Source organism: Triticum dicoccoides, chromosome 4B (assembly GCF_002162155.2).
Source record: "Triticum dicoccoides isolate Atlit2015 ecotype Zavitan chromosome 4B, WEW_v2.0, whole genome shotgun sequence".
Lineage (NCBI taxonomy): Eukaryota > Viridiplantae > Streptophyta > Magnoliopsida > Poales > Poaceae > Triticum > Triticum dicoccoides.
Window position 1 is genome coordinate 218,561,208 of NC_041387.1, and position 10,868 is coordinate 218,572,075.

Below are 10,868 nucleotides of genomic sequence, written 5' to 3' on the forward strand. Positions count from 1 at the left end.
GTCTTCCCCACTGCTACATAGAATCTGAGCTGGGTGGAATTGAAGTTCGGTTTCGATCAAGACACCCCTGCCTACTTACCTTAAAAAACGACTAATGATCAACCGATCACAGAGGTCCTTTTGCAGCAACTTCAAATCAGAAAGCCCCGACTCCCATAAAGAATGCTTGTAGATCTTTCTTTTTATTATGATGACGATATGGACCTCATTACTGTCTCATTTTATTATATTTATATAAGTTTTTTTTTGGATTCGACATAACAAGAACAGAATCACGCTCTGTAGGATTTGAACCTACAACATTGGGTTTTGGAGACACACGTTCTACCGAACTGAACTAAGAGCGCTTTCCGGGAGATAAAGCGGTAAAGAAAAGGATGATTTTTGTACCGCATGCATAAAGAAAAATGAAACTCTGAATTTTGTCCAATTTGAATCGATCTCAATTGATCCCTCATTACTGCCCATTGGAGAAGTAATAGGTAGGGATGACAGGATTTGAACCCCTGCCTTGTTTTCCACATCATAATTTATTCCTCCATCTATATACAACTTTCTTGTCATTTCTTCTTTTTGGTTTCATATAATAAATGATATACATCTGAAACCCAACCTAACGTATAAAGAATGAATATTTATCGGTAATGCTCAGGAAGAAAGAAGGGGTTATATTTTTGATTTTTATTCCACCCTCATGTACCCTTTACATTTTTTCTAAAGCCTGTTCAACCTCATATCACCTAGAACTAGTCATGGACTTGTTCAATGAAAGAAAGTCTCATGGAAATGTTTTAAACGAAATAAGAACCATACAAAATAGATTTCTTGATCTTTTTATTTAGGAAAACGGATTTTTTCGCAGTTTTTTCTTTTATCCTAAAGATATGCAGAACGAGTGTATTATGAAATGTTCGTTGTCTAGCTTTGCATACATCGCTACTTAATCGTTTAGTGGTTATCGATGAAATTACTTCACCATAGAGAAAATATTATTGAAGTTTATATATATATATATATTATTGGTTGCTTTTGTTTATGTCCAATAGGAAAAGTTGATCTTCTAAATTCATATGTTTAGCCTAAAGTACATAACTTGTGTTCCTCCCTAGTTCTTGCAAAGCCACCTAATCAAGCCTCACCTCATTTGTAGTTATAACATGTTCAGCTGAAAGCAAACTCCAAATAAAATTGGTTTACTATTAGTAACACATATACTTTTTTACCTTAGCTCTTTCTTTATTGTTCATTGAGCAGTGCAAATGCTTTGATTGCTTATCAGATAAGAGGTAAAAATATTCTTCATTCGTTTATTTTGTTAATTCCAAATTGCATTCAAATCCATTCTTTCTCATAACTTGAGAATATGTACAGCGCAGAACAGAAAAGAAGGCTGATTTGATGAGTTGTAGGGGCGGACCCACTTCCACTGATTTCTTGCGGGAAGGTTCTATAAGGGAAGAAGAATCAGAGCTGTGACCTGGTAACCTTGATTTCTTTCGGAACGTCATTACGCGAGTAACAAAGAAAGAATAACGTAGATAGGAAGGAGCGAGCCGAGCCCCAAGGATAATGAATTGGTATGCCGGGTGCTTACTTGAGCAAGAAGCCAAGTCATCGATAATCAAAGAAAGGTGTGAGTGAACGAGCCCAACTTTCCGATTCAAATATGACTCCTTTCCACTTTCAACAAATAGAGAAATCTCCGCTAGGCTAGCAGTGGGTAACCAACGTAGTGCCCCATTCGTTTCATGACATCCAATCAGTTCTCCTCGGATTCCAATCCAATCTCCCAATCAGTGAGAAATAGACGGTCAGATGAGATCTCGAACGTTGTCCCTACCTACTGAGGAATCAAAAGTGTACATAGAAAAATAGAGTGTTGGAAATGCATGGAGGAGAACTTACCTTGTGAGTCACTACTCCGGCACTGGGAAGGAATACTACTAGCGAGGCTTATAGGCGTCTAGTTCTTAAAGAAATCTGTCACCTATAACCTAGCCTATTGAATCTGGTACGCCCGAAGCACGAAACTAGATAGGTAGCCCTACCTACGACTAGAAAAGTATCGTATTTTTTTCTTCCAGTAAATCTTCCACTCATTCCTTCCATTATGGAATATCATTTGGAGTGTATTTTCCCTCTCAAAAAAGGCTTCGCCCTCACTTCACTGAACTTATTGGAAATGCCTAGGACAGAGTTCATTCACTTGCCCAGCAGCCCTACTCCTCATAGTTGATCTGAATTTCTATCCCTGATTGACTCAATCAGGAAGAGGAAGACTTGATAAAAGATGAAAAGAAAGGATTGATTACCTTTTGAAGTCAAGAAAAGAAAGGAAAGGGCTATTTATGAGTTTATGTAGATGAATTTTCAGATTCTTGGATGAGCGGAACATCTCTGAGACAAATCATCTCTACCCGGGTAGATAGCTTCATCCAAACCATGGATCCACGAATTGTTGACTCGCTCTAGAAAAGAGCTTCGTAGTTGGGAGCTCTGAACCGATGATCGATATGGTTTCCTAGGATGAGAACTATGGTTTACTACTTGAAAGAAAGTTGTTTTATCTTTTTTTTTCACTTTTTGAGGTGTTTTGCCTAGTCTGAATTTCCCCTTCTTCTATTTGATCAAGATGGATAGCAAAAAAGCTTGAATAGTCCTACTGGGATGGAAGGAGAGAAGGACTGAACGAGAAAAGGAAATACCTCTTTGTTTACCTTGGAATGAATTGCTCAACTACTTAGGTAACGAAACGAAACGTTCATCTACGATCTTTCTTAAAAAAAGATAGGACTGGACGGTAGTTCTCGTTAGTAGTTTCGCAGAACAGAAGAAGAAGTTCACTCTGACTTGCGCACTACAAAAAGGCAGCCAACGACTTCGGACGTACTCCGTCTTTCGAGCCTCTGTTTAGCTTCAAAAGATAAGGCGCTAGTGCAACGAACGCTGCTTTGGTGCGTCCCACCCCAACTAACTAGTGCTTGACTTGACTTTCCCCCGCGCCCTATCCAATGAATAAGGAGAAGGCCGGCCTATCAATGACCGAGCCAGTCTGTTCTCCTTTATACTGACCTGAAACAACGAGCGAAGTGCCACGACCGGGTTTTCCGGGTAATAAATTTCCAGAAAAGACCGTCGTGCTCATCAGCCCCAGGATTACTGTTAGCTGATGAGGCTCCAACTTGATACAGAAATTTTCAAGCAGAATACAACATATGTAGTACAAGACCATTCTGGCCTATGAGTACAACAAATGGTTTCTAGTGGTTGATGGCGGAAGCGGTTTGTGAAACATCAGTGTCTACGGGACTCCATTTCCCACGGGAACAGCTGACCAGGTTAACTCCTATCTTCGCGAGGCTGCTATCTCCATTACTTAGGTTCCGGGGCTGTCATCGCGTCGCTCCTCTTTGTTCAAGAAAATCTGGCCAAGACAATAGCCAGGGACAAGCCAGTGAGTACTTTGAATGTACTTGCAAACATTATGAACACAGGTATAATATAACAATGATGTGCTGAAAATATTTTATGCTCATGATGTCAGTCACAAACGATAAATGAAACTCTGATGCGTGCAAGCAAGTTATTCATAAAAATGCAATAACATGGTAGTATTAAAATTTATGAAACAAATAACAAGCAATGCCACAGTCGGGCGTCTGAGCGACACCACATAAAGGGCTTTAAAAGAAATGCCACAGTCGGGCGTCTGAGCGACACCACATAAAGGGCTTTAAAAGAAATGCCACAGTCGAGCGTCTGAGCAACACCACATAAAGGGCTTTAAAAGAAATGCCACAGTCGGTCGTCTGAGCGACACCACATAAAGGGCTTTAAAAGAAATGCCACAGTCGGGCATCTGAGTGACACCACATAAAGGGCTTTAAAAGAAATGCCACAGTCGGGCGTGTGAGCGACACCACATAAAAGGCTTTAAAAGAAATGCCACAGTCGGGCGTCTTAGCGACACGACATAAAGGGCTTTAAAAGAAATGCCACAGTCGGGCGTCTGAGCGACACCACATAAAGGGCTTTAAAATAAACAATCATAGTGAATATCCGGGAGGTAGAACCATCCCAGAGATACTCGATAATAACCATAATATCACGGGTTAGTCAACAATAATAATCATCATAGTTCTCACAAGTCACAAGTAGTAATTCCATTCCTGGTTAACAGTTTCACCTCCGAAGACCGACACTAAGGCCGACACTTGACCCATCCCAGACTGTAATCCTTAACCATGGACACGGCTATTCGAATAGGTTTAATCTCTGCAGAGGGTGTACTCTTTACCCACGAGGAACGGATTTCTTTAGTCCATCGGGACTAATTCCGTCTATGGTCTTTTTGTTGAAAACACACCTAACTCGCACACACCAGCTTATCTCATACGTGTCTGGAATCACCCACGACACCTGTTAAGCAAACTCTAAGTGGGGAGGCTACAACCTCGCGTAGCATGGGATCAAATTTATATCGCGCGCTCTAAGGGGTGGCCTCCACTCTCGGTCCCAACCGGAAACACCCATGCCCCCGGACCAGGTGGCCTGCCTACCAGCTACAACCGGTATCTTCCACCATGGCCTCTCTGTACGGTGTGTGCTAGAAAGAGGTTGACAACTTACTGAACCGTACTCTACTTGCTGTAGAGACGAGTGGTAGTACGAAACAAGTATGGGGGTTACTCGCACAAGACTCGATCTACGGTCGACTCAGGAGGTTTAAGTATTCCCTGCATGATTAGCATGACGAATATATATTTCAACCATCAGAGTCACCGCTCATATCACCTTGCCATGCCATACCAGACATAACCGTCCCGACAGAGACCGGCGACAAACTCATGCCTACCCAAGGCAGAGGTTTTTCCCGGGTTCCTGCCGGTATGCATGCAAGGCACATGAGGGTGATTATCATCACAAGTGTGTCCATTTCCAACAGCATGGAAATCAATAACATGCACCCATGCATATGATCATATCACATGAAATAACAAGTTTCTCCAAAGTGAGGTGATGTTATGAACGTGTCATCGAACACACAAAAATATTATGCCGGGGTTCAGAATGCTTGCCTTCAATGTGTGGAAAGGCAGGGTGCACTCCAAAACTTGAAACATTTCTCCTCTCTTCAAAAATCCTATTTTAGCAATATAAAATAATTAACACACAAAATAAAAACAGCACCAAAAGTTGTTCTGAAATTTTTTCAAATAAATCTTAAAATATACTAGGTGAAATTCGAGAGAGGTAGGAAAAAGAATCATTTCATTTGGAGTTGTATTTAAAAAGTTATAGTCAGTCAAAGTTCTGGTCAAAATCTGTTATTTAAATAAAACAGAAAAGTAAATGTTTTCGAAGGGGAATACGCTTTCGGAGCGGGGAAAACGTACTGGGGGGATTACGCCTTCACTTAATCCCACGTGGAGAGGCACGCGGTCACTGACAGTGGGTCCAGAGGGCCCACTGGTCAGGTTTGACCAGTCTATCCCTCCTCTTTCTCTGTCCCAAGCGGAGGCGGAACTCCGGCGATCGCTGCCGGCGATTGGCGGCTTTGTTCGAGAAACCGAAGCCATCCACGGGCTCAGGGGGTCGAGGCGGTCCCGCCGGTGGGTGTTATGGTCTCGGGGGTGGACGGGGTCGTCGGCGGTGAGCTTCGCGGCGGACGGAGAGCTTCAGGAGCAGAGTGTGATTGGGGTTATGGTGATTCCTGATCAACATCGAGTAGTGGGAATGGTTCACGGGAAGATGAGGAAGCTCTTGGTGGAGAGAACGGAGAGTGGGAGGTCCTGGTGGTGCCGAATTGGCCGGGGCAGTGGCGGCGGCAGGAGTTGCCGGAGATGAGGAAGGAGGCCTCCCCGGGTCGATTGGCTGCCACGGGAGAACTAGGGGAGCATTCTAAGATTGCCTGTGTGCTTGAATGGGTTCGGGGTCCTCTTTTTATAGCTCGTCGAGGTCGGTTCCACGGCAGCCGTGGATAAGCCCTCCGGCGAACCGCCTCTCTGTAGCCAGGGCGACGTGGCGGCGACGAGCGCTAGTGGACACACTCGCGGATGAGCACGCGCTGTTCCAGGGGCCAGGTGGCGAGCGGAGGAAGGTTCGGCGGTGATGGGGTCATGTACCTAGGGTAGGGTCACAGACCTGATCTATGTACCCTGCCCAAAGACACCCTTAGAAGAGGTCACCTTCTAGTCGACCAACGAGGGACTCACTCGACTGACTTGAAGGACTCGACCACGAAGACTCACTCGACCACCAGAAGGTCAAGAGGCACTCTGCACTGCAACGGCCTGTAATTAAGTTGACTTTATGATAGTAAAGACACTTTATGTGGGGCGTTACCAGTAACGCCCCAGACTTAACTCACCTTAAACCCTCTCCTACGTGGGCTGGCAGGGGTCCTGGCGCACTCTATATAAGCCACCCCCCTCCACAGGTAGAGGGGTTCGGCACCTTGTAACTCATATATACATAATCCACTCGACCGCCTCTGGGCTCCGAGACGTAGGGCTTTTACTTCTTCCGAGAAGGGCCTGAACTCGTACATCCCTTGTGTTTACAACCTCTCCATAGCTAGGACCTTGCCTCTCCATACCTACCCCCACTCTACTGTCAGGCTTAGAACCACGACAGTTGGCGCCCACCGTGGGGCAGGTGTTTTAGCGATTTTGTGGGGAAGTTGCGATTCTTCCGAGTACTTTCATCATGGTGGCTGCTGGAGTTTTGGTCGAGGGTCGAGAGATCTGTCTCGGCGCTCTCATCTTCATCGCCGACGACTCCGCCTGGCTCCAGGAGGCTCCACTCGACGTTGATGCGCTCCCCGTCCGCGGTGCGACGCATTTTCGCGCATGCGTCCGCGGCGTTCTGCTGCGGCAACCGTCGACCCCGTATCGGTCGACATCCGCATCGACCACCTTCCCGGTCTCCCGCCAGCGCAAGCGCTCGGGCCGGTCGAGGATTCAGCGGTGGGTGAGGCACGCGGTGGCTCGCCAGATGGCCACCACCCAAGTTGCAGCAATCGAGCCCGACGAATCTCTCTACGGCCTGTTCGATCTGTCGACTGGCTCCGTAGAGACCGCATCCGAGTGCGATAGCAGTGATCCAGCGACGGAAATCCTGATGGTCGACGGGCCTCGCAGTCCCCCTGGCTTCGCCCGTGATGGTGGAGCAGGCGACGGAGGCGACCCCGCACGAGATCACGAAGAGTACCAGCCCGAGCCACTCGACTCTCTGCAAAGAGAAGAACTTCGCCGCAGGAACGTGGATGTCCTGCGTACTCCCATCACAGGAGAAACCCCCGAGGCTCGCGCCTTGGAGGAGGCACGTTTGGCCAATTTGGCCGAACGCACTCGACTGGAGAATCTTCAGTGAGCACTCGACGAGCGTGCGCGGCAACGAGTTCCCGACACCAGTCGACGTCAACTCTTCCCGCCGACTCAGGTATATCGAACCCCAATCCAGAATTTAGCAGCTGCAACCCGTATAGCAGAGTCCATCCAACCCTCTCAGTCGGAAGCTGGCAGAGGCTTGATGCAGATCAGGGATCTGCTCCGGGCAGCCGGAGACCAGAATTCGGCCGTGTCGCAGTCGCGCAACAGAATTCACAGTTGATCCGTCGCTGCGAATACGGTTCAGTCGGCTCACAGTCCCAGATCGCCTCCGCGGCGTGAAGGGCGCGAGAATCGGCGAGACCAATATGGTGACCGACTCGACCGAGATGATAGGCGTCGAGTGCCCAATTCCCCTCCGAGGGGTGGGTCTTACACTCCTCGGCAGCAAGATGACAAGCGTCAGTTCAGTACGGGGCGAAGAGTTCCAGTCGACCCCAAAGAACCAGGCTTCGACGCGCGATCCATTATCGTGCAAGGTTTGGTCGACCGGAACAGAGCCCATCGAGGCGGACTCGATAGAGATGCGCCCACAAGCAGTCGAGTGCATGTTTCTGGTCCTGAATGTTTCAGCAGAGCTATCAGAGCTGCAGTTATCCCTCCCAATTTCAGGTTGGCAACAGGAGTCAGCAAGTTCACTGGTGAGTCTAAGCCTGAAACTTGGCTTGAGAACTACCGAGTGGCGGTTCAGATTGGTGGTGGGAACTACGAGGTGGCCATGAAGCATTTTCCCCTCATGCTGGAAGGTTCTGCCAGGGCATGGTTGACTCAATTACCTCCTAGCAGCATTTACACTTGGGAAGATCTGTCCCGAGTGTTCATCAGAACGTTTGAAGGAACTTGCAAGCGACCGGCTGGACTGACGGAGTTGCAAGTCTGCGTGCAGAAGACCAATGAGACTCTCAGAGAGTATATTCAGAGATGGATCACTTTGCACCATACTGTGGAGAATGTGTCTGATCATCAGGCAGTCTGCGCCTTTAAAGATGGCATCAAGAACAGAGAATTGAGCTTGAAGTTTGGTCGAACCGGTGACATGACCTTGAGTCGGATGATGGAGATTGCTACCAAGTACGCCAACGGCGAAGAAGAAGACCGACTCCGAAGCGGCAAGCACAAGCCGAGTCAGTCGGAAAAGGGAAACACCAGTCGGAAACAGAAGCGGAAGGCTGAACCGGCAGCTCCTGGAGAGGCTCTGGCCGTGACTCAGGGAAAGTTTAAAGGGAAACCAAAAGGATCCTGGAACCCTAAGAAGGTAAAGGATAAAGAAGGGAACGATGTGATGGATATGCCGTGTCACATCCACACGAAGAAAGACGAAGAGGGGAATATCATCTACCCGAAGCACACCACTCGCCAATGTCGACTCCTGATCCAGCAGTTTCAGGGAAGACAGTCTAATAACAAGGAGAAGGAGTCGGACAAGGTTGAAGACAAGGAGGACAGTGAGGAAGGATATCCTCATATCAACTCTACTCTAATGATCTTTGCAGATGTGGAGAGCAAGAGTCGATTGAAAGTTATTAACCGTGAGGTGAACATGGTTGCCCCAGCAAAAGCAAACTATCTGAAATGGTCCCAAACACCCATCACCTTCGACCAATCTGATCACCCGACTCATATTGCCACCCCTGGGAGGCAAGCTTTGGTGGTCGATCCAGTTGTTGAAGGCACTCGACTGACAAAAGTGCTTATGTACGGTAGTAGTGGGTTGAATTTGCTGTATGCAGACACACTAAAAGGAATGGGCATTCCGATGTCCCGACTGAGCACCAGTAACATGAGCTTTCATGGAGTTATACCAGGAAAGAAAGCCGAGTCACTCGGCCAAATAGCTCTGGACGTGGTGTTTGGTGATTCGAAACATTTTCGCAAAGAGAAGTTGACGTTTGAGGTCGTGGATTTTCAGAGTGCATGTCATGCCATTTTGGGAAGACCAGCTTATGCACGGTTCGTGGCTCGACCATCTTACGTGTACCTCAAATTGAAGATGCCCGGCCCCAAAGGAGTGATCACTGTCACCGGTGATCGGAAAAAGGCAGAAGAGTGCTTCCAGAAAGGCTCAAAGATTGCTGATTCCCAGGTGACAGCGGTCGAGTTCGAAGAATACAAGCAAAACGCAGATCCGAGTGACTTGCTGCGATCCAAGAAACCCGCCACAGAGTCTGCATTTCAGTCGTCTGGTGAGACGAAGCCTGTTCACATTCACCCAACCGACCCCGATGCAGCTTCGGCCCGCATCTCCACAACACTCGACCCAAAATAGGAAGAAGCGCTCATCCAGTTCCTCCGTGAGAACTGGGACATTTTTGCATGGAAGCCCGCTGACATGCCAGGTGTTCCCAGGGGACTGGCTGAGCATCGCCTAAGAGTCGACTCATCTGCAAAACCAGTTAAAGAGCATCTTCGGCGGTCCGCCGTCCAGAAGAGAAAAGCCATTGGTGAGGAAGTGGCTCGACTGTTGGCGGCAGGATTTATCCGAGAGATATACCACTCCGAGTGGCTCGCTAATGTCGTCATGGTCCCTAAGAAAGACAAATCACTCCGAATGTGCATTGATTTCAAGCACATCAACCGGGCCTGCCCGAAAGATTATTTTCCTCTCCCTCGCATAGATCAAATTGTTGACTCGACCGCGGGATGCGAGAGACTGTCTTTTCTAGACGCCTACTCCGGGTACCACCAGATCCGTCTGTATGGACCCGACGAGGTAAAAACAGCTTTCATCACTCCATTCGAGTGCTTCTGCTATATCACCATGCCATTCGGCCTCAAGAATGCCGGAGCCACATTTATGCGAATAAAAATCCTGCCGAGTGGTAAGCCAGACTTCCACTCGGAGGCTTAGCTGCAGTCCAAGTACTCGCCTAAGTTATAAAAATCCTGCCGAGTGGTAAGCCAGACTTCCACTCGGAGGCTTAGCTGCAGTCCAAGTACTCGCCTAAGTTATAAAAATCCTACCGAGTGGTAAGCCAGACTTCCACTCGGAGGCTTAGCTGCAGTCCAAGTACTCGCCTAAGTTATAAAAATCCTACAGAGTGGTAAGCCAGACTTCCACTCGGAGGCTTAGCTGCAGTCCAAGTACTCGCCTAAGTTATAAAAATCCTACCGAGTGGTAAGCCAGACTTCCACTCGGAGGCTTAGCTGCAGTCCAAGTACTCGCCTAAGTTATAAAAATCCTGCCGAGTGGTAAGCCAGACTTCCACTCGGGGGCTTAGCTGCAGCCCAGCGCTCACCTAAGTGGACTAAGGAATAAGTCGATTGCAGTATGCGCCGTGCTTTGAACCTGCAAAAGACATTTCGAGCAAAAAGCAATCATATTCAAACGACAAATTCAAGTTCGGATCGATATCTAAAGGAACCGAAAGTGCTCGGGTGCTAAGCCCGTTAGGGTTTATCAGTTACAACTCCACTCGGCATACCGAGGCAAATTTAAAGCGTCGAGCTTAGAAGAAGATTTTTACCCCTCCTGTGGAG

At 47.6% G+C, this 10,868-nt stretch overlaps 1 non-coding gene across 1 annotated transcript; it reads right to left on the minus strand.

Annotated features, from left to right (window-relative positions):
- Positions 1–273: 273 nt before the first annotated feature.
- TRNAW-CCA lies at positions 274–347 on the minus strand. The gene has a single exon. It is a non-coding gene; the product is annotated as a tRNA-Trp (tRNA).
- Positions 348–10,868: the final 10,521 nt, after the last annotated feature.